This window comes from Otolemur garnettii, unplaced genomic scaffold (assembly GCF_000181295.1).
Source record: "Otolemur garnettii isolate 467f Iridium unplaced genomic scaffold, OtoGar3 scaffold00006, whole genome shotgun sequence".
Classification (NCBI taxonomy): Eukaryota; Metazoa; Chordata; class Mammalia; order Primates; family Galagidae; genus Otolemur; species Otolemur garnettii.
In genome coordinates, this window is record NW_003852401.1 from 22,795,099 (window position 1) to 22,820,202 (window position 25,104).

Genomic DNA, 25,104 nt, shown 5'->3' on the forward strand with positions numbered 1-25,104 from the left:
TTTATAGACATTGACTTTCATAACCTGGCTACTTAGTGTAGGTAGGCAAGGAAATAATAGATTCTCTACATCATGGGAATGAAATTATGTCATGAGAGATGCTGGTAAAGGCTAAAATTTGGGGGCAAATAAAGTAAGGACAAGGAGGCCAACGACTCTTCAGCCTTCTCTATTCTCCATGGTCTTGCCCACTGACTTAAAGAAGCTCAGATCTCCTAGACAGAGGAATAGTCCCAGGATGCCTTGAAGTCTAATAAACCAGAATGAGCAGAGTAACATGTGTGGTGATAATTCTTATTTCTTACTTGTGACATTCTAGCAGAATTCTTTGTGGAGTGTGTACAGTACAAGCTTTCAGAAAGAATAGTGCATTGCTTTTTTCTCTAGAAATGTTTCAGGATGTCATTATGTTGGCTGCCATTGTGATTTTTATAATTTAAATATTTTACTGAACTGTCATGTACACCTGAGACTTTAAAAAGAATGAACATCAAAAAAAAAAAAAAAGAGAGAGAGAGAATGAACATCTCACTTTAAGATGAAACAACATCGCACTTTTACACAAAACCACACTGACATATACCCTGTGTAGTTTGGTCTTTTCAAGTATCCAATTAGATGTTTTATGGCTATTTACTTGAGGTTCCAAGTCTAGAACAAAAAGTCTTTCTTTTTGTTCTCTCTTTATGTTGTAATATGTTTATTATTGATCAATGTAATTGATGTAAATCAGAGTGATGTGCAAGTCTTAACTGAACCAAAAGAATTGGGTATGTACCATACCTGAGGTATGCCAGAGATAGAACAGAAAGTAGGAACTAGAAAATAGATTCTGAGTCTAGAGTATCCTTAGGCAGGGTAGGGGTGGTAGGGAATTCAAATAGTAGCTGTGAGTATGCTTGAGATTTTTGATTCCTGGGCAGAGGCTGGATTACTTATGGAGAAGAAAGAGAGTGCTATCTAAATAATACTTGTCTTAGTCTATTTTATGCTGCTTATAAAAGAATACCTGAAAGTGGGTAATTTATAAAGAAAAGGAATTTATTCCTAACCTTAGTAGGGGCTGAGAAGGCCAAAGTTTATGAGCTGCATCTGGCGAGGGCCCTCTTGCAACATGTGGTTTGGAGGGAACAGATGCTCTAACCATAGTATCACCTATTAACGAGCTAGAAGGGAGCAAAAGTTGAGAGGTTGTCACCCAAGGTTATAAGAAACAGGTTGGCTGGGAAGAGAATCAGGAACTAGATGTGTGGTTCAAAAGACAATGATTGTTAAATTGGAAAGTGAAGTGCAAACAGAAATGTGAGACTGAGTATACATAGTCTTGTAGAACTGAGAGCAGATTGAAGTGAGATATTAAAATTTCATTAAGTTGGAGGTTTGAAATAGGTTGAAATTCTCAATCTGGGAGCTTATCTGACTTTTCATGAAAGTGCCTGGCTTGTGCTACTCTGGCTAGAAATAGGCTTAAAGGAGTTGGCCAGATCAGCCAGGATCCTTGGATTTCAGGAGGAAGGATGCAATCAGAGTTTTATACACCATAAAAGTTAGGAGTAGGGGGTGGTACCTGTGGCTCAAGGAGTAGGGCACTGGCCCCATATACCAGAGGTGGTGGGTTCAAACCCAGCCCTGGCCAATAAATAAATAAATAAATAAATAAGAAAGAAACTTCAATAAAAGTTAGGAGTAGGGTTCTGGCTCATATGTAGAAAATTGCTGTGGTTCTTTATACCTACTCCAACAATGAGAGTAAACAACAAATCTTAGATGTTTTTAAGCCAGTGAAAGAGTCATGGACAGAAAAAAATATAAATAAATTAAATTTTGGAAAGTTAGAAGCCTTTCTTAGGAGGCAAGAAACTAAGCTACTTTCATATTTGCAGAATAAAGGAGAAGGAAGAGGAGGGTAAGTGAGGGTAAGAAGAAACTAGAGTTTGAATATCTGGCTACATGTTTTTTGGCATGACTATTTAGAATCCTATGGATCTGCAATCACAGAGCAAGTCCTACACAATTCTCCAAATCATTCCCACGGTTCTTCATCAAGAGCAGATAGGTGGTAGACAGAAGGCCAAGAGTAGGTTAGAAAATCTGATATTGGGAGTGTATGGCATGTGTGGTCTTTCCCATATGTAAGGCAGTGGGCCTGGCGACGGCTAGGAACAGGGTCAGAGGGCTGAAAGAAATCCTCCTATGGCACACCAGGAGAGTTCTATAGTCATCATCCAAAGGATAAGGGCAGAGCAACAGGATAGAGATTTCTAGAGGTACAGAAAGCCAGGAGCTATAATGAAGAGTGGAGAGAATTATTAAAGATGCATAAAGGCTTTACAAATAAGAGAGGTATCCTTCAATTTAGAAAACTAGTGGTTTAGCTGAAAAGCATAGAGACATCTTAAAAATCTTGCCAGTGCTCGGATCTCAAGCCCTGTTAAAAGGGAGAGTCCTATTCCCACTCTCAAAATATTAAAACCATTGATAAACTGAATCTAGCTAAAGCAGCAGTAATACCCAGACGCAAATCAACTCTAGATTACATAACTCAGCTCTCCCTTTCCTAGCTAGTGGCCTGTGACAGGAAAGGGGGAAAAGCCTTTTCTTTAGATAAATATTAACTCAGTCTCTCAGTTATTTTACCCTAAATTTTTAGCACAAACAAAATACCTTAAAAGATTAAGAAAAAGCAAGAAATGTGACTCTTAGCCAAGAGAGGAAAGAGTCAATAGAAGTAGGCACAGAGATGGCCCAATTTTGGAATTATCAGGTAGGACTTGAAATTATTAGGCTATTTTAAGATATAGTGGAAAAATGGATAAAATGAGGGAACAGATGGTAATTTCAGTAGAGAGATGGAAACTATGATTTTTAAGTAGGGGCAAGAAAACATATCTTGGTAGTCTGGAAAGTCGAAGAGGCAAAAAAAAAAAAGCACTGTTGAATAGGGATGTGATTTCTGAACCCAAAGCAGTGTCTGCTTACTCTCTGCCATGCTTTTGTGTCTATTACTATGTTTCTTAATTGTGTTTCATAGTTAATTATAGAAAAATAAAAACAAATAAAAAATAAGAACAAAACAAAATCAAGAAAAATCAAAGGCCTATGGATAATTCCTGAGCTGGAGTAATCAATAGCCTAAGAAACTAAGCTTTTAGTTAAATTCTAGATTTACTTTCTTTTCCTTTTTCTAAGAATAAGGCTTGTGCTTCAGCTACATTAGTGGTTCAGTAGAATTTATACATCAGGTGATGTCTCTTTGTCCTTAGTTTTGTTTGAAGAGATCATTCATTCAAAAGAGCAGGTGGTGCCTGTGGCTTGAGGAGTAGGATGCCAGCCCCATAAACCAGAGGTAGCAGGTTCAAACCCAGTCCTGGCTAAAAACTGCAAACAAACAAACAAACAAACAACAATAACAAAAAAAGGTGTGTCAGAAGAAAATAGCTGAGTTCCAAAGCCTAGAATAGAGATAAATACCTATATATATTTTTAGAATATTATATTTTCTTTACAGTTTTTTTTTACATGTAAAGCTCACAGTTCATAGTAAGGGTCATGTACTTTTTGTATAAGCCTACCATCAAGGCCACTTTTGTGAAGTTTCTCAGTGATGATCATTTTTTTCTTATACCATTAAAAGTATTGTCATGTCTTTGCCAAGAAGTGTCAAAGAGTCCTTTTGATATCATTGAAAAAGTTGAGTAAACTATTTTTTTTCAAGCTGCATTCTTCCCTTCCCTAGGAAGTCAATTTGACCTTTCCTTCCTTTTTATTTCTTTTTCATTCTTTTTCATTTGATGAAGAGTAAACCGGTTTTTACAAAATGTGACTTTACACTATGGTTTTTATTCAAGGACAAATACCGATTCTGAAACAGACCCCCCATGCCTGCTGAACACAAGCTTTTTCCAGGAAATTTTTATGAAAGTGTTCCTTTATATTTTTTTGTGATTTAAAATGTTCATTGTCACAATGTAGGGGTGCATGGCACACCTTTTGGGTGTAGGACATAACTACAAGAGGGTCTCTACCTAACAAATTCAAATATTGTGATTTGGTTGTTTGTACCCTCATGTTAACCTGAAATTAAAAAAAAAATAAAATGTTCATTATCACCTATTTCTGAGCTTTTCTGTTCAGTTTTTTTAGAATAAAAATGTTGTGATATCTTCATTAGATATATTTGTGGGGTATAGACCCAACCAGGGACAATTATTTAAAATTAGGTAGGACCAGTCCCATGATATTCAGAACCCTGTGCAAAAGGACAATGTAGGAATCTCTTGTTAAGAAATGGTTAAGAATTTTAAGATGGTGATAGCAGAGCCTTACACCAAGCATGGAGCCCTCCCTAGGGTGGGGCCCAAAGTGGCTCCAAAGCCTTGGATGTCCAGGAAGTCAGCTCTGGAATTAGTATCAACTGTTTCTTGTTCCTCAGGGCACTGCTGACTGTCCATGAGTCTGCTCATCCAGATATTTTAGAATTGAGGTGTTGAATGAGATGAAATTTCGGAGAGGATACACCATTGGGATGTAAGGCCGTGGAGGTAATGCACTGCATTCTTCCAGGGAACACGACCCGCATTCTTAGTCATTGTAGATTTAGATGATCGTTGTGAGGTTTTGTGTGTGTTTGAACTTTCCTGGAGAATGGCCCAAAAAGTGTCTTGCAGAGGAGCAGCGTTTACTCGAAGATGATGCTACTTGGGCAGGTAATCTGCTGCTTTTGCCAGCTCTTTGCCTTTCATTTAATATTTTCTCTTATTGATCCATTTGTCCTTGTGATTGCTACATGTTCACTTGACACATCCACATGTCTGTGTACATATACATCCTCACTTGTGTGTCTTTCTTTTCTCTTTCCTGTTGTCTCTTCTCCTTTCTGTTTTCTTCCCTTTGTTTTGTTCTCTCTTCTCTCTTCAATCTTTACTTTGCTATTAAAGTCCCACTTCATATAAAGTCTACTGAGAAGCTGGCACTGGAATCTTAGGTTGAATCTAATTTAGTTTGTCTCCTCTCCCTGTTGTATTCCATTTGCAACCTTCAGGTCTAAATGGGAAAAGGGAGATTTTAACAACTTTAAGGAAACCCTTTGAGCAGGCGATGCCTCTATCACCACCCTTAAAACTAGTAGCTTACAAAAGAGTTTTATATGGGAAGCCTCATCCAAGAGGGTTTATGCTATGACAGCCTTCAAGGTTAGCCCTCAGATACATGCACTCTGAGTTGGAGGGCATGTTAGAGATAAATTAGAGATTCTACTTCACAGGGTCAAGTTTTAGGTTTGCTATTGTGAACCTGTTGAGTGTCATTCCCATACTTAGGATGCCCTATTGAACTCTACCTGGGGTCCATAGCTTCATGACCAAACAGGGGGCTGGATGGCACCTACAACAGGGACAGACACAGCTGATGTATGGAACTAAAACAGGACATGGTATTAATTGCACACAGTCATATCCCATCAACCCAAATGAGTCAGAGGGTCTCATTTGCCTGCTTACCCTTTGCAGAATATTGACTTCTTTCCTTCCTCAGTTGCTTCTCTTAATGTTCATTTAAACCCCATTTTATTTGCAAAAGAACTGTCATAAGGAAAAAAGTAGAGTCCTGATCTGAAAGCCAGACCATCTGCAGAGCTCCTTTACACACCCCAACAAAGTTGTAAGTTGGCTGCTGTTGAACATAGGTTTCCTATTATTTGAAGCATGGAAGACAGAGGCCTCTGTGCATTTTGCCTTGACCCTCATCACTGAGGCCCACCAATGAAAGTGTTAACACACCATTCCTTGTTTCTCAGCAGGCCTCTGAACTTGCCACAGTGCAACACTTTGTCTCAAATTTCAAGCTGAACTGGGAAGGTCTTGCAAGCCTTCCTATGAGGTTTAACATCATGCATCTTCTGTGGTGAATGCTCTATTTTAAATTTTTGTATGTCTCAAGATTATAAGCCTCTACAAAGCAGCAACCCTGTCTGGACCATCTTGGAACCCCACTTGTCTAGCCCTGAACTTGGCATTTTCAAAGTGTTCAGTAAAGGGGCTTGCTAGTGATGATGACTGACACATGAAAACAGGATCAGGAGCAGGGATGCATGGAGGCACCCTTGATTTGGTTGCACCTGGGATTTAGAGTAATCTGAGGCCAGATTCTGCTTAGTCAGACTCGACATCTGTAGCTATAATACATTTCTCAGAATAGCCCAGGAAAGAGAAAACAGAGACCCTTGCCAAGTCTATTGATGTCAAGGATGACAACTCCATATGCTAAGAAGCAAGAAGCCCCAGCCGCACTGTTCATTCTTGGTTCAGGATGCAGAATGGAAGGGAGGAAGATGGAGCATGCCTGGCATCCCCTCTTCTTACTCTCCCTTTACCCACCAGACCAGTAGAAAGGAATTCTGAAAATCAAGTAGCATAATAATGATTTTTTAAAACCCCTAGGATTCGGTGTTAGGCAGATCCTTGTTAAATCCCAGAAAAGCTCATTTTTAGCTCCTGTAGGGAAAGTCTTGAGAGGCCATTATTCAGACCAATATCTTTATTTTAAAAAACGGAATCTGCTGAGCTCTGAAAGCCCGTAGTGATGAAGCCTGCCAAGGAACACTATGTGGAAAACTGCTAGTTTTTGCAGATCTTTTGGAAGAGGAAACACACATACGTGGACCATAAAACAAAATTTTAAAAAATATCCATTCTGGTTGTAAAATGTCCTGGTATGGCTATCTATGATGTGCTATTACTTGTTTTTTTTTTTTTTTTAAGTTGCGAAATAGCACAGGTCTATAGAAGCAATAGCTAATAAGTCCAGGTCCGGGAAGAATGACAGCTAGGTCATCCAACCCGTGGCATGTTTGCCTCCAGCCTCCTCTTGTAGACAGCCATTTCTGTACCTTTCCCAGAACCCATGGGCCCTGAATGCAGAGTTTTTTCCAGAGCACATCCTCATATGATCTCACTGAAGTGTTTATTGTCAACTTATAAATTCAGGCCACACAACAATGACAACTACTTGGGACGCTGAGGCAAGAGAATTGCTTAAACCCAAGAGTTGGAGGTTGCTGTGAGCTGTGATGCCATAGCACTCTACCAAGGGTGACAGAGACTCTGTCTCAAAAAACAAACAAAAAAAAAGAATTCAGGCGATTCCTTGGAGGTTGGGAAAATGTGTGTGTTTGCTGAATGCCTGTGAGAGCCTAGAAACTTGGAGGCCCTTACAGCTGCAGGGTCTGTTGACAGTACTGAGGGAAGTTCTAGTCTGTGCAGAGGCCAGAAAGAGCCGGTCTCTGCCTTCAGGTTGCTGATGTGTCTCCTAGAGAGGGCAGATGGGCTTCCTGCTCTTCGACCAGGGTGTCCTGTGACTTTGGGTGGGCAGTTTAAACTCTCAGAGCTCTGGTCCCTTCACCTTCAGCTCCTCAGCTCCAAAAGAGACCTTTCTGCAACTCCGGCATTTTCACTTGTTCCTCTTTTTTAAATAGAAAGAAGCTATTCAAAGAGTAACTTGACTTTTTGTTTTGACCTTAAAGTAAGTACTTGGAGGTTTTTATTTGAGAAACAAAACAGAACAAAACCAAATCAAAGCCTGAAGCAAACTGTCCTTACCTCAGAACGAAAAACAACTGATTTGGTTTTTTTTTTTTTTTTTTCTGGTGGTCTGTGCAGCATAAAGAAAGGCAGAGCTTTAAATGCACAATTGAAATCTGAGCAATCTTTGCAGCAGGTCAAAGGTCTCCTTAATTTGGTATTCTCTGGGGCCACATCCTCTTCTCTTCTTGGGACTTTGGAGCCAGTTGCCATCCAGAATTGTTTCTTCTTTATGGAGGAAGAAAATGAATAGGTGGTGAGTCTAGCTTTTCCTCCGTCTTGTAGGAATTGTTGAGCACCATGGAGACATTTACCCACTAAAGACACAACTACCGTGTGCCTGATACTGTTTTGGTCACAGGGGATATTGTGTTGATAGGAAAAGTCCTGTTCTCATGGAGTTTAAGTCTAGAAAGCGAGAGAAGTACATAATTGACAAGTAAACAAGTTAATTATCTAACTTGTTTAGATTACTCCTAAATCTAACTAGATTTAGATAATCTAAAAATGACTTGAGGAGAGTGACATAGGTTGATGTCAAAGAAGGGCCCCCGGTAGGAATGAGGAGCTTTTCAGTTTGGGAGATCAGAAGCCTCTGTCTGACGAGGTGTACAGAGAGCTGAACCTGGATGATGTAGAGGAGCCATTGTGTGGCCCCAGATTGGCCACTCATGCTCTTTAATACGAGTTATAAAATGAAACATGAATACAAAATTGGGTAACTGCTGTGGAACACAATTTGCCAGTTCCTCAGTAAGTTAGACATAGAATTATTATATGACCCATCAGTTCTACTCGTAGGTACATGTATACCCAAGAGAATTGAGAACATTTAGACAAAAACTTGGACATGAATGTCCATAGCAGCACTAGCCACAGTAGCCAAAGGAAGGACACAACCCAAGTGTCCATCAATGGAAGAATGGATAAGCAAAATGCAGAGGGTCCGTACAATGGAGATATTTAGCTTTAAAAGGAAGGACGTTCAATACATGCTACAACATTGGTGAGCTTTGGAAATACTATGCTAAGTGATAGAACACAGACTAAAAGGGCCATACATTGCATAGTTCAGTTTCTGTAACAAGCAAAATAGAAAAATCTATAGAAACAGAGCGCGGGTTAGCTAGCTATTGACTAGGAATTGGACTGGGCGGAATGAGAAATGGGGAGTGACTGCTAAGGATTTTCCTTTCAGGGTAATGGAAGTATTCTGGAATTAGATAGTGGTGATGTTTATACAATGTTATGAATGTGTTTAATGACCAATTAGTTGTACACTTTAAAATGGTAAGTGGTATGTGTATTTTACCACAATTAAAAAAATTAAGTCCAAGTGTGTTTCACACAAATCTTTATATATGCTTGGAAAGAATCATGAAAACTAATTGTAGCTGTCTGGCTTCATTCTTTATTTTAGGGAGGATGGGAGAAAGTTTTATTTGGTATTTTTTAGGACCGCACCCTTTGAAAGGGGCCTTTCACAAGCTTGTCAAAATAGAATTGAACTTAAACACAGGTGTGCAGATATTCAGCTGTGCACAACTAAATCATTTAGAAGTGAACAAGATTTTTTTATAGATGGGCCTCCCCCAATGCACTCTAATCTCTAATTTCTACTCGTGAGCAATGAAACAGATTCAGCCTGTCTTGGGAAATGACTTCAACATTCTGATAGAAAGGGTTGTTGTCATCTGTGAGTTTGCTGCCTGTTCCTGGGATCTCAGTGAAAAGAAAAAACTTTGGGGTTAAAGAATAGATGTGAGGGGTTCATATTTCTTATCCAAGAACATCAGCCTAGGAGTTAAAACAGAATTTGGATGGGCCTCCCAGAGTTAAGTCGAAGATGTGTCTGTGGATTGAGGCAGTGCAGGGTTGGAGGAGGAACACTGGCCTGGCGTTATTGGCCTGATTTAGGTACTGGTCTTACACGCTCTTACCTGCTTTGTGTACCCTTAGGTACACATTTTAATTCATGTATGTAGGTGTTGTCTCTAAAAAATTAGCTTACCGCCTACTTTATAAAGTAAATAGAAATGGGGAAAAAAATTAAAAATCTACCTTTAATCAAGCTCTAAAATAGTAACCAAAGCTATTGGTTACTGGCTATTGGTTGTGGCATATTTCTCAGTTGAGTTTGGTGTGCCAACCATTGGATAGTTCTTACAATGGGAGGAACTGGTGAAAATTCTGCAGTGGAGAAAAATTATTGATGGCATCTAAAGAGTTTGCAAACCGTTGGTAGGAATGATTGCTGTATTCCTTTGTCTCTTAATATGTTTTCAAGTAACAATTCATTTACAGTCTCAAGTCTTTATTACACAAGTTCTTATTACAAGTTCTTTCTTCAAGTGATGTGAATAAAATGCTAGCCAAGCTTTTTGTTTTTTTCTACCATTTTTTTTAATAGATTGGAGTGCAGTGGTGCAATCATAAGTCACTGGAGCCTCTTGGCCACCAATTTTTCTGATCTATGTAGTTATTAGTAAGTGGAGGTATATTTAGGTATGTTTTGGGGAAGGGCAGATTTGATATATTTAGGTCTAGTTACAAAGTGTTCCCCTAGACTAGCTTAGAAGATGTTGAGACTAACAATCCAGAAAGTTCCATATAGGTTCTGTCTACCCAAACACTAGTAAATAGTGACTCCCCACCCCCACCCCTACATCTTTCTTTGTCCTTTTCCTACCACATTCCACATTAAAGAAAAGCAACAACTATGACTTGCTTAAGCAGTGTTTGGGTTTCCTCATCAACAAACATGTGAGAGAAGAGAAACTCAGTCTGTTCTGTTTGTTTGAGGCCCATTGTCTACTTTCATTTTGACCCAGTTTCTTTAAAAGCTGGGAATAGAAGGGGAATTTCAGGCCTCACAGGAGACCGTCAATGGATGCTTTCAGACACTGCTCTGAAACATGTGCCTCAGTGGTAATTACTTGCCTAGGATCCTACATTCACCAGAAGGAGTTTATTGTTCTCCAACAAGAGGAAAAGGAAATCTTTTTAGTTGATTGTGAAACTTTGAGCTTCACCCAACTGCAAGGACCCTGACTGCAGGTTTAGGATTTCATGTGCAGGTGTGAAGGCTTACTCTTTTTTTATCTCCTCTTACACGGAGGACCATCGCTTTTAGGGGTAGTGGGGCGATTTAGAGACTAACCAGGCTTATAAAAGTGAGGCCAGTGACTTTTAGCGGACTGTGGTGTTGAAGATTGAAAAACATTACTAGTACAAGATTTATTTGAATCCCGCAGGCGGGAAAGGTATGCATGCATTAAAGGCCCCCTAACCTGACATAGCTTGTTCTGTATAGAACGTAGACACTCCATGTTCTTGAGACATTCTCAGAGGGTTTTTATGCAGGGAGTGTATTCCTTTCTGTGTATAAGTGTGTTAAAGATGGGGATATGTGTATGCAAGAGAATGAGGGAAAGAATCAGAGTAATCAGAGTATGAATGGTTGGGCACAGAATACTCCTGCCAGTATCCCCAGGACTAATTATCACCCCAGCCTTTAACGCTGGCCTAGTACAGGCACTAACCAGTCAGAGTGGGTGCCAACTAATGGAGCAGGGCACTGAACAGCCTGTTTTGTGCTGGGCTTTAAAACCCTTTAGTAATTAAGTTGTGGGGAGGTAGGGGAGGGTTCCTGCAGGAGGATCCCAGGTGGCCAGGCCAGTGGAAGGGGGGCCTTAGGTATGGGGCAGTGTGGATTGAATTGAATACCAGCACATCAGCTGCAGCTCTGGAAATCTCTCTGAACCCTAAACTGCTAAAGTAATTCCTCTCAAGGTATAGCCTCTTTGGTGTCCAAGGCAGCTGGTGCTTGGCTATATTTCTGTTTCTTCGATATATGCTTGTATGATCATTTGTGCAGACATCACTGGCATACATCTGAGTACTATCTGATTAGAACACGGCCATTTGTGCTGAGCATTCTGTATGCCTGTGTTCAGTGGAGACAGAGGCCCGCTGATGAAGCTGGAACCCAGAAGATTTTGAGTCCTATCCTGCCACATGTTGGTGATTTTCAAAGCGAAAGAATGCAGGAGAGTCAGTGGAACTTGAAAGATAGTTTTTAGGAGGTCTGTGTTGCCTGTTTCCAGGAATGGGCTCACATATTGGAAGTCTCAATAAAGTTGTTGGTGAGATGTTTGTGCAGAGATCCTAACAGGTGCCCTGCTGGGCCTGATGCTTGGCTGGGAAGACAGCTTTGGAGAGGGCTGAGATTACTGAGAAAGTTTGTTTCTTTTGAGTGCTGCAGAGGGCTCCAGTGCTGGAAGAGACACTGCCACCTGTTGACCATGGTCTTGAAAGACATTCTCGCGCTCCATTACAGAGACATTTCTCTCTTCTTTAGGTCACTGCCTTCAGAGAAATTTAATGTAATTTAAAAATAAGCATAGTTGAATACCATAGTATGGTTAAGCAAGCTGTTTCTGACTGTGCAAGCTAACTTTTTTTCTATTTATGAGAGCAGCTTATATTATATTATGTGCATACTGAGCCATGACGTGACTGTATGATAATATAATATAATGCTGGCACTTTAGGTGGACGGTTGAAATAGGTCCACAGGGTAATAAGTTTTCAGCAATCCCTTACAGTGAGCAAACCATCTCACAGCTTGGTTTGTACCCTTACATCTTCTGCTAAATATGTTTTCTTCACTTGATCCTCACGAATATCGGTCTGAATTAAGAAATACTGTTTGCTTTCCATGGTTCTGTTTAAATGCTGCATTATGTTTAACTCTAGCATGCCCTTCATGATAGAATTTTCTAAAAGATCAGAGTAGGGTTTGATTCCTGCTGTTACCACTTACTCTTCTTTGTTGGCTGCTGATGGAATTCAGTACGATCATACAGAATTGGAATAAATTGAGCAAAGTCTTGGTTTTATATAGGACTCTCTAATCATGGGTTGCCTTGGAGAGCACGGTGGGGCCTCTTCCCTCACTGCCTGAATCCTGAATCTTTCCTAAATTTCCTAGTCTGAGACGGTAGAAACAAAGACCTCCTTGGGCTGTACAGGTGGTGAAGTTGAGTTCTACTTGAATCCTGCCTGTTCCAGCAGAGTTCACTTCACAAAAGCTTGTTGCCCTTGTCTACACTAATTGGAGTTATTTTTCTATGCAGCAGGAAGAGGAGTGTGCCGAGAGGTCAGGGATACTGGCTTTGGAGCTGTAACACCCAGGTTCAAGTCTTTCCTGAAGCCTTCCTGGCTCCACTAGGGCCTCCTCTTCTGTGCCCTCATAGGGTAGCACGCTGAGCCAGCTCTGTTCTTTTTGTGCTGACATCATTGTATTAAAATTTTCTCTTTCCCTTGACTGTGAGCTTCTTGAACTCAGGTACCAGGTGTTAGTCATTTATGTATCTCTAGCTCTTAGTATAGTAGGGACTCAATAAATATTCATGAATGCAAATTGGAAAGCAAATGAGCCAGCCCATAGTAGGAGCTTTTAAATGATAGGTCAAAAGGTGAGGATTTTCCTTTTTAAAGAAATACTGTGTGTGGAAAAAATGGTATGGATTTAAGTTTGTTTGTGATTAAGAGAAATAGCACGTTTTTAAGACTAGCAAAATTGATGTGAACAGAAATAGAATATAGGACTTAAAAAGTAACATAAAAAAATTTAGACTCTTAACATTTAAAAAGACCTTAAAAAATTACCCAATCCAGTAACCTAATTTTTTTTTTAAGAGACATGGTTTTGCTATATGGCCCAGACTGGTCTTGAACTCCTCCTGGCCTCAAGCGATCCATCCTTCCACCTCAGCCTCCCAAGTAGCTGGGACTATAGGCATGAACCACTCAGGCCAGCTAATTTTCTTTTTAATAAAATGAAAATTTTTGTTTGTTTGTTTTTGTTGTTGTTTTCTTTTAGAGATATGGTCTCACAGTGTTCCCCAGGTTGGTCTCAAATTTCTGGCCTCAAGGGATCTTCCTGCTTCAGCCCCCTGAGAGTCTCTGAAACTACAGGTACACACTGTGCCTGGTCCAGCAACTCATTTTAAAGTCTACGTTCTTTAATAGTTTTTCTATTAGTAGTTGTGTGGCTTTTGAACACCTGCCAAGGCCTATTGTTTTTCCCAATGAACTAAAATATCCTCTGTAGCTTTCATCCCCAATTTTAACCATTGGAGGTACTCAGATGAAGTATTGCCTCTCTTCATATGAAAACCTTCCATTTATTTCAGAAAGAATTGCCATGCCTCCCAACTCATACTTGCCAAGTAAATAAATCCAGTTCATTTAACCATTTCTTGTGTGATACAATTTAGAGTACTACTCTGGTAACTAAATCCCAGTGAGTGTATATCCTTTAAAAAATGCATCACTGGCTTGGCGCCTGTGGCTCAAGTAGCTAAGGCGCCAGCCACATACATCCAAGGTGGCAGGTTCGATTCCAGCCCGGGCCTGCCAAACAACAATGATAGCTGCAACCAAAAAATATAAAGCATTGTGGCGGGCGCCTGTGGTCCCAGCTACTCGGGAGGTTGAGGCAGGAGACTCGCTTGAGCCCAGGAGTTAGAGGTTGCTGTGAGCTGTGATGCCATGGCACTCTACCCAGGGGGACAGCTTGAGGCTCTGTCTCAAAAAAAAAAAAAAAATGCATCAGTGGAAGTGAACATGATATTCCAGGTACATTTCCAGAGAAGAAAAGGTTTATTACCTCCCTAATTCTAGAAACCACATGCACGTTAAATGTAACCCTATTAGCTTTATTAATGGCGTGGCTTTTTGATTCACGTGTGGCTTCCTGTTGATGAAAACATATATTTTCCTATTCTGCTGCTTAAGCCAAGGATCTCTCAGCCTCTACTTGTGTAGTTATTTATTTGGACCCAAGAGCATTATGTCCTGCTAGGCCAACCTACCTCTCATGCCTGTCACACCTCTCTTTGGATTCATTTAATGTAGTGCCATTTAATATAGTTGCTACTTTTCTCAGCATTGTGTCCTGAAGGTTTGATAGGGCTACCCTTACTGTCTGCATCCAAGTGCATGATGAAAATGTTGAGCTGGACAGGCCAAGGATAACTAGAAACTTCTCTTGAGGTGGATGTCAACTTTGAAAATGAAAATGGCTTATAACAAATTTTACTCCTCTTCTCAGAATTTGTAAGACTGTCATAAGAGACCTTATAAAACATTGTTGAAGTCCATATTTTGGTACAACAGTATAATCAAAGGGACAAGTAAGTGTAGGCTGATGTGGCCAATTCTAGGTAAAATTTTGCTGCCTCCTTGTAACTATACTTTTTTATTTCCTTTGTGTCTCATGAGCCTGCTAATAAACTATTTGTGATTTTCTCTAAGATCTCCCAAGGTGATCTCTGCATAATTTTCAGAATCTAACTCTTCTTCAGTTTGAAAACATGAATGATATCTGCCAGACCCTCAGCTTTGGGCACATCTTCCATTTTTGATGATTTCTCAAAGATTTCTCACAGGGATAGAGCATAGTAATCTCTATTGCAAGGACTCATAATACCCAGGGCGGTGATTCTGAGGCTATGTTTAATTTCACCTTAAGCCTATTGTCTGATTTTTTCCAGGCCTCAGATGTCAGGGCCAAAACTTGTTTTTCTTCTTCCAAGTTGTTACTTTGCATGTACAAAAGAAAAAAGTTACTTTTATGGCAAAAGTTCCAGAACACTTCATCTTCCTACAGCTTTCTAGCTATGTGAAGTACGTAAAGCCCAGTGTGTATAGTTCTTTCATTTGCAAGGAACTTCTTCAAGTAATAGGACTTATTACAGCACGAGGATAAAGGTGGCAATAATGGCAGATATGACCCTTTGGAAACACAAAATTGAATTAAGGAACAGCCAGGAGATTATTTTCTTGTATGTGGATAGGGGGTGGGAAAGGAGATAGATAAACAAAATAAAGAAAAAAAATAAAGGAAGACATCATCCAGTGAAAGGATGCTTTGTTCAAATCCTAACTATTCATAGATTTCTAAGCTAGGAGATTGAATTTCTGTTCACTCTCACTAGTTGGATGTACAATGCACCTTATCTCTCCTGAATGGCTGGGATGAGGATGGGGATGGGATAGATTCCAAATAAAACCACAAACTCTTCTCAACTGGACATCAGGATGTAGACTGGGCAAAATTGTGAAAAGATAGGCTTGTCATTCTTCCTTTTACTTTTTAAAAAATTGTGATAAAATACATATAACATGAAATTTAAAAAAAAGGAATATCTAGGACTTGGAAGATCTAAGGCAGGGGTCCTCAAACTTTTAAACAGGAGGCCAGTTCACTGTCCCTCAGACCATTGGAGGGCTGGACTGTAGGCCCTGTGAAGAGTCAGCTGCTAAGCAGGATAGGCAGGGGTGGCAAAAACACCCAGCAGGCCGGATAAATGTCCTTGGTGGGCTGCATGTGGCCCACGGGCCGTAGTTAGAGGATGCCTGATCTAAGGCAAGTTGGCACCAAGAGTCCTGTGACTCAGAGGACTCACAGCCCCATATCAGGAGCAGGTTCAGGCCCCTTTTTTGCCTTGTCTTTAATTTCTATGTTACCAAATACCTGAGCGACTCTTCTCTGACTCGGAATTTACATTTACCCAAACTTCGGGCCCCATCAGGAAGTTCACTTTGCCCATTGCCTTTTGTGATCTGTTTCTTACACATTACCTTATCCTAGGATACTTTAACCTGGAATAATTTAGGAAAGGCTCTGCCCAAAGATCAAAAGAAATAGTCTGTTTTTGTCTTTAGGTTTTTGCTTTTCTCCCTACTCCCCCCCATATGAGAAAACATGGTAATGAGAAAACATGAGCTGTCACTGATATTCCTGCCCACGGCCTTTCTCTAGGTGATCGGTAACCTTGTAGTTCACTATGTTCTACTCTACCCGGCCCTGAACTACAGGTGTGCACCTGCTCAAAGCCAGCCAGCCCATGGGCTGGCCAGCAAAAAACCTCTTTCCTACCTAGGATGAGCTGGACCCATCAGATTCCTTCTCTCTGAGTAATATTTACTGAAAAACAAAAGTAAGAACAGGCTGGGGTAGCAGGAGCAGAAGATGAAAGAACAACAGGAAACAATGAGAGACCAGAGACTATTTGTTATTTTCCTAAGGAAAAGGGATAATCAGAAAAATGGTAAACATTAATGTTCTGAGGGGCTTGGGGAAATTATTCAAAATCTCCCACAGTCTTTGGACAGATCCATATAATCATATGTGTAAGTATTTTATGCCTTTATAGAACTTAGCACTGGGGTAGAGGGTGGGTGGTTTTGTAGGTCAAGAACCACACTTGTTCTAAAAACTTTGATCTTTATTCTGTTGGAGGAGTTTCATTCTCCTCTTGCACAGACTCCCTTGGCCACCTCCTTTCTGATGGAGGCCTCCAGGTCTCCCAGCTGCTCTGGGATACTAAAGAGTCTCAGCCCTTTTGACAGTGCCCCAAGTACTGCCTCCCATTGTTGGTGACCACAGCCAGCTGGTGGCCAGTGCTCGCCAGGTGGCAGGTTCCGCTGCTGTTACAGCTGCTGTACCTGGGAGCCCTCAACTCACCAAACATGCACTGTGTTCTCCAGAACCACAAATGAATGGGCGCTGCAGTCTCTTCCTGTCTTCATAGAAGATCCTCTCCTCCCTTTTGTATAATTCAGTCACATCATCCTAGAGAGGTTACTGTGTCAGCTCCCAGTTGCTCAGAGATGGTGTGAGAACAGATCTTTCAGTTATTTCGTTAGGCTTCATTCACGAGGGTGGAGTTGTGGGAGAGGAAGGTTTTCCTGGGAGCAAACTGAGTAATGGACAGAACACGGTGCTCAGAGACACAGCTTCCCAGCCCTCCAATCACTGAGGCTTTGTTTGGGAACCAGACTTAGGGGCCTGCCCTTCTCTCTCCTTTGGATATTATGTAGAAGCCCCCAGCCCAGCCCTTCCTGCAGACTGACTGATGGAGCCTTCAGCCTGTCTGTTGTCCCAGACCAGCCGCACCCGAATCCCAGCTGGTACTGCAACCCAGGCTGCAGCCAGAGCTGCTCCTCACCCTCCCCTCGCTGCCTTAGTTCTTGGGAAAGAAAACACAGCAAAAATTCAATATACCTCGCCCTGCTCTCCCTCCTCAAAACGAAGCAAAGCAGGTTTCTTTCTCAATTCTCTACAATTCAAACTTCTTAAAAATTAATTCTGTCAGAACTACCTCTGGCCCCTTTCCAAACACATGAAGTCACACTGAAAGTGACTGGGAAGAAAGGAACAAATGGGTGTTTAAAAGGATTAAAATGCAGGAGTTCAATTGGGACCTTGATGGGGCTTCGGAAAGGGGAGGGCCAGGGAGGCTGGGAGAGCTGAGAGGGCCGCGGGAGCACTGTGGCTCTGAACCTGGTGGAGAAAAACCATGTGGGAGAAGGAAGGCCATTTCTTTTGATAGTTCCCAAATTGCCGCTCTCGGGGTTCACACTCTTTCTTCACTGCACCTCTTTTCTTTTCAAGCAAGTGCTAATGATTTGGCATCTGAGCACAGAGCCGAATTTTGCTCATAACTATGTGTACTTTCAAGTCTTCACTCAAATGCAGTATAATAATTTCTTTTAGCAAACCTTTTTTCCTTGCTGCTTTTATTGTCACTAAAATCATATATTGTTTTCCACAGAATACTGCCATTTGTTTATATTTCCCCACAGTTTTTGTTTTGGGGAGTTTTGTTTTGTTCTAGTGGCAGCTGAAGTGATTTTGAATGTTTGCAGCATGATGTTAATTAACCAAATGTTTCAACCTGGAACTTTGAACACCTGGGCTGACATAAATGGCTCAGAATCAGCGTGGAAATCTTTGGAACAGTGGATGTGGAGGATTTGGGGTAAAGCAGACAGTGGATGGTGAGAAGTTTTATGCTCTGCTCATACTTTAGGTGGCATGAAAACAGATGAGCACGTGGCAGGCTCTTGGGTCCGTCTTATTCTCAGCATTAACAGGCAGGTCTGGTTTACTTACACGTTAACCAGCAAGTAGCTCCTGGGATATATTTGAATGAAGATAGCTTAGTCTGTTTGACAGTTGACCTTGTTCATAGTTCACTTCTCTGTTCTGCAGATCACGCTGGTCTTAATTTTTAACACTTAGATACTTCCAAATGAATAGTCAGGGCTGGTCCTGGGACTTACTAGGGTGTCAAGTGAGATTTTGGTACCCAAATACCTCCATTCATCCTTTCTTTCCTCTGGGGGTCCTGACCAACAGAGCATATGCAAAAAGAATCATACTTGAATAGGAAACCAGGCACCATTTTGTGAACAACTGAGCCAGACACCTGATAACCTCACATACACGTAAGACTGGGGACTCTGCTCTGTTAAGGAAGAAATGAGTCAAAACGGGGATCCCCCTAGAGCAGACCCAACCATTTTTCCTCCAAGTCTAAGATGAAAAGGTAAAACAGATTGAGATGGTTGATTTGCCTGAAGCAAGGTTTCTCAAAAGCAGCATTGCTGACATGGGGGCTGTCATTTCTCTGGCCTCTATGTACTAAATGCCAGTAGCAAATCTCCTATTCTCACCTCCTTGTTTTGACCACCAAAAATGTCTCTGGAGATGGTCAAACATCCCTGGAGGGTTTTTAAAGCTTTCCCAGGATTCCAGTGTGCAGCCACATTTGAGAATCAGTGTTACTAGACATGGCCAACGTGCCTGACTTGCAAACCTCCTATGAGAGGAACAACTCTTGCTTTTACTTATGTGACTATGAGTTTGTCAGTCATTCTCAAGCTTCAACATGCATCAGTCACTTGGAGGGTTGGAGTGTTAAGAAGGAGATTTTCTGATTCATTAGGTCTTTGAGTGGGCTCTGATATTCTGTATTTCCCACAAGTTCTCAAAGGGTGCTGATGCCACTGGATCAGGGACCACCATTGAAAACCACTGCTGGTAGCCACCATCACCTCTGTTCTTGCCTGAGGAGGGATGGCCCTGCCAGTAGCACCACACAAAGACCATCACTGAGCTATCTACCTAATACCCTCCTTCCTCACTCTGTTCCTATTTTCATACTATTTTCTCCTTTTCTCCATCTTCCGTAATTCACTCCCCACTCTGTTGCATTGGAGGCTTTCTTACTATCATCCACCTTAACACTTCCCAAAAGCGCTCAGGATTTCCCTTCAGAATTTCCCATGTCTTTCCTATCTTTTATTCATTGTATCGGCTTTTCTTCATTTGCTAGCATTAAAGGTTTTAGGAAAATTCCTCTTAGTTTTGTTGTTTTCATATTGCCTTTATTTGGTAATACACCATCAGTGGGGGCTTCTTCCATTTTTACTGTAAGTATAGCATGCTGTAATACTTTGTTCTTGAAATAGACTTTGGGGGCGAAGCTACCAATCTAACAACCATTTTCAAACAATGGATGGAATACACCACCAGTGGGTATTTCTTCTGTCTTTACTGTAAACATAGCATGCTGGAAGAGTTTGTTCTTGAAATACTTTGTAAGTTACAAATCTAACAATCATTTTCAAACAATGAATTACAAATTTTTGAGAGGAAATCTTGGAATTAGGAGACTGTATAGTCAATATTGCATAGTTTTTTTGGTTTGTTTTTAGTTTTTACTTGTGAGGTGCAATGTGTCATAAATTAAAGATATGACTTAAAACACAATTATATGCTTTGGAAGTTTGCAAACTCTTTGATGAGCAAGGCTGTGATTAACATGTCCTCATTTATACATTTCATTAAAATCACCATCCATCCATAAGTAAAAGTGGTGTTAAATACCAGCGCTTTGTAGGAGGCTTCCCTGCAGGATGAGCAGAGGACGTAATTTCCTTAAATAGGAGGTCTCAGTTACCCTCTGCTTGGAAACCATGGAAGCAGGGCTGCCTTTGGCTCTTCTCTTAAAACTCAGAACTTCCCAGACAGTTTTGGCCTGCACCTTTGAGATGGACTGGCCCTGGGTTTGTCCCTTACCCATTGGCTTTGCTGAGCCTCCAGTTCACACTCTGACCTTGAAACCTACAGTGATACATCATTTCCATTGGCTTCTGTGGGTGCCCCAAATCAATATTTGACCATCTTGACATTACACTGTAGTAATCACTGAAAAACACCCAAAATCTCCCAGATGCTTTTATGACCCTCAATCTGTTTGGACACATTCTGGGAAAAATATACATATATCTCAGAAAATGTAGTGGGAAAGAGAGTTGGGCTGGAAGCTAGCTAGCTGGGCTCTAGGCCTGGCTCTGGCTCTAACTAGTGGTGTGACCTTGCAGAAGTCACTTAACTTGCCCTGTCATCCTCCTTTTTGTCTAGGGAACTGAGGGAGTTCGACCAGGTAGTCTGTAAGCTTATTCCAGGGCTGCTACTGTGTGACTCTGTGAAGTTACACATGGCATAGGCTAGGGACCGGTGGGAGGAGGACTGCTTCTGAGATGTCTAGTCTTCTCTTTAGAGGGGAATAAATTGTTTGGAAGAAGGAGAGACAGACGGCTGGACGCCAATAGAGAACGTCTGGTGTCTTCTTGGTTTTGCCCTTCAGTGACTAAATAATACTGCATTGGAAATCCAGAAAAAATAATTTCTTTTTCAACCAAGTTCATAAATTTTGCTCCTCAACACCAATTTTAATATAGGTATAAGTGCCTTTACATGTGAATATCCTGGGGCCCCCCCGAAGGATAACAAGATGTCCTATTAAATTCCACGTGAAACGGAACCATCCTAGGTATGAAGAAAGTCTTTAAAGATGTTCCTTTTTAAAAACTTCCCAAAAGGCAGGAGGAGAGTGAGGTCTGCTACCCAATCTGATTATATTGGTTTTATTTCTACCTTCCCCAACTACCAAGATTGTAAGAGATTGATGGTTCCTAATGTTGCGGCAGGCTGTGCAGCTTTAACTGATGGCTCCTAGAGACACAAGATACGGGGTTAACAGGCAGGTCCTCAACTGGTCAGATCAGGCTGCCTCAGAGATGACCAGGGGAGAAACGCAGGCCATCAGAGGCCATCCTGTCATCTTCCTGATGTTGCTACAGAGAGGGATATTTGTAGGCACAGTGTTGAATGTATTTAAGGGCTGGATGCTCACATTTAAGAAATTAGGATTAAGGAAATCTTGTACAGACATAAACTTTGAAGGAAGAAATGAACAAAAGAGCACTGGAAAGTTGAATGTATGTGGGCAAAGTATTTCACAAGCCCCAGGGTCAGTCATCTCTTACAACATGCTAGCAAAACAGTGATTTACAGAATGAACCCTCATTGTCCACTCCTAGGATGAAAACATTAAAGGGACGTGCCCAGGAAATTCCTTTTCCCTTTAATCAGAGTAAAACAGCCTATTGAGACCTGGGAAGTGTATAGGATTTCACCTTTAATCTCCCAGACGTCAATCTCTTTCCAAGCGGTCATTTCTCTGAAAGGTACAAGTCAGGAGTGCTTTGGCATTGGGTTCCAGAAAGGCCTTTATCATCTTGATGACAATTTTTCCAATTTCGTTAACAGTTTATTCAGTTGTAAAACTACAGTGACTCATGTAATTAGAGGTTTCCCTCTGTGTCAACAGAGAAGATTTTTGGAGCTTGGTAACGAGTTGGACAACTTTTCCTGCCACACTTCAAAAGAAGGAGTCAATCATGGTGAAATGTTTTTAGAATGTCAAAACTGGAATATGGCTGGCTGCTAATCATCCTAAAACCCTTGATTAATTACAAATAAATTATCCGAGAGTGACAACATTTACTTGGGCCTCACTGAAGTTTTACCAGGTCATCTCTTCCAGGCCAAGGGAACAGGAAAAGGGGAAAGATGTTCTTCTCCCTCGTTAATGTTCCACTTAAACAAATAAAAACAAAAACACTTCTGAGCTCACAAAGACAGATGGGCTATCTCGTAAAGGTTTTAGCCAATGAAGTGATTTTTTTTTTTTTTTTTTTTTTTTTTTGCTTTTCCTGGATGTTGTGTCTTCCCCGAATGTGGGCAGCTGAAAGGTGTGTATAAAATATTCCTTCAGGAAAACACCAAAGTGAAATTTCTCCACAGCTGTCATAATAATAGATCATTAAATAAATGGTGTTTTTTTAAAAGTGTTTAAAAACAACAACAACAACACTAGAACATTTCATTAGCATAAATGAATCACAGCAACTCTTGGAGAGAGACTATAAATTAATTAAGTGGCCACAAGGGCAGGATGAAAATCTGAAATTCAGGAGAACTATAGCTATGAGTCCTTTGGCAAGATTGTTATCTATTTTTCTGTCTCTGAGAAGTTTATCTCCTAATGCTTAGGTTACAGGTTAAAGTAGTATCTGGGCCTATAAAAGTTACATCGGGGGTGTGTGTGTGTCCTCAGCACTTAGCATGGTACTTGTCTTATGAGATATTCTCAATTGATGTGTTTATGAAATATGTGTATAACACATTCTATGCCAGGTACTTCTTTAGGTTAAAAAAAAAGCTCATTTAATCCTCATGATAATTAGATCCACACTCTCATTACCCCATTTTATGAATGAGAAAACTCTGGTACAGAAAAGTTAATAACTTTCCTGTGATCACAAAGCTAGGAAGTGGCAGAATGAGAATTCAGATCCCATTTGGTTTTGGAATCCATGATCTGTAGTCCTGTACTATGATGCTTTTCTCAATGACTCTTTGTTGAAATGGAACTAACAGTCGTGTCCATGAAGAGTTGGTGAAGGAGGTTCACATGTTATTTCATTTGATCCTCAAACGTGCCCAGAGGTATTGCTATTCCCATTTTAGGATAAAGAAAACTGAGGCTCACAGAGATGGATGACATGCTAAGGTCACCGTGCTAGTCAGTCATAGAACAAAGGTTGGGACAGTGACACCCTTGTCTTCAGCCTGGCCTTTTTCCTGCCATAGCTGCAGGGTATAATAACTCTGATAGGAACAGGAATCCACTGTAGGCTGCCCCTTGGATTTCCAGCTCCTCTGTGGATTTTCATTTCTCCTAGAGGTCAGTAGCTATCCACAAATGTAAGGAGTGGGAGGGATTTGGGCGTCAGCATGGGTCCTCCAAACACCAGCTTTTCTGAGTTCCTCCTGATATATCACTCACAGTTTTTCTCCCACCATTTCCCTGTGAATAACTAGCAATTACTTAAGGTGGGAATTTACTGGGGGAAGTCCCAAGTTCAAGTAGAAAACTGTCAGGTAATGCTGCATTGACTGGGCACCTATTTAGTATCTGGGCCTTACTGCTTGAGGGTACAGGTTTTCACAGTAGCTGCTTGCCCGTATTTTTTACTCTACTACCCCATGAGTCCCAGGGAGCAAACTGCTTTCTTGATTGTGTCTTCCGTCCCCTCTTTTTCGCCACCAATAGAAACTGTACCTGGTTTGCACATAGTTCCCAACTTCTTTCCCAATAGGAATCTTGCTTTTACTTCAAGTTGTTGGTCATTTTTCAAAAATCCACTCTTTCTTTATGCATCTATTTATTTATGTCTCATCTTGTTCCACAGAAATTAAGATAAATTAAGGGAAACATGAAATAGCAAAAGTGAAGGTATAAAGTAGGAAGTAAAAGTTGGAGAAGATAAAAATTAGATTAGGGTAAGGTCTGAGAGAAAAAGAGATTTGATTTGTTTTCTTAGCAAGAACAAAACGAAACAGGAAAACAACAAAAACAAAATGTGAAATGCAGTCAATTGAGAACTTTTGTTAGTGATGAGGAGGAAAAAAGCCTTGAAACACTAAAGTAACATTCTCACTTGGGGCTCCTTTCAGGTGGCAATTCCAAGCAAAAAGCACATAGGCACTTTGGTGATAAAGATGACCTTGAATCTTTCAGTCTAGCAGGGAGCCCGGCAGAGTAAGACTTATAGAACGAAATAAATGTAGATCAAGGCCAAGTCATCCAGTAGGGGAGTGTGTAGGAGAGAAGGATTCATTCCCACAAAGGGATCGGGGCAGGCAGCAGGAGAGCCACCTGATTGAGCCTAAAAGAGGAGAAGAGAGAAGAGAAAGACATTCCATCCTAGGGAATGGCCCGGGCAGTGGTCAAAGTCATGGGCCTGGGTTTGGGGAAGGCAGGGATACAATCATTTGGGTCAAGTAGAGAAAGACTGATGCAATGGAAGGCGAGACTGGAAGGAAGGTCAGTATGAGACCATGCCTTTTAGGAAGCTGGGTAGTTTCTGGGAAGGACTGTCCCTGACTTGTGTTATGGGAAAGTTATTCTAGCACCAGGACAAGGATGAGTAATGGTAGCTGGGTAGAGATTAGTGAGGGTGCAGTTGCAACAGTAGAGGAGTAGCCAGAGCCTCAGGTAGGCCAGAGGCGGTGGAAATGAAGAATGTCAAAGGGAGAATCCACAGGAGCTGCAGCTAAAGAATTGGGACAGATGTGGAGGTTTAATTAGGAGACGGAAGGAAGGTGAAACTGGAGATGACTGGGAGGTAGCTTAGACACTGGTCAAGAACTTTAACTTCAGTTGACTGGACCTGATTCTGAATCATTGCTCATTATCTGTAGGCTCTTCCAATAAGCAATTTATGCCTTAATGATTTTATTTGTAAAATGGGG

General features: G+C 41.0%; 1 protein-coding gene across 1 annotated transcript in view; it reads left to right on the forward strand.

Annotated features, from left to right (window-relative positions):
- GLIS3 (GLIS family zinc finger 3) overlaps positions 1-25,104 on the forward strand; it is a 448,158-nt gene that overhangs the window by 211,762 nt on the left and 211,292 nt on the right. The window lies entirely within an intron of this gene.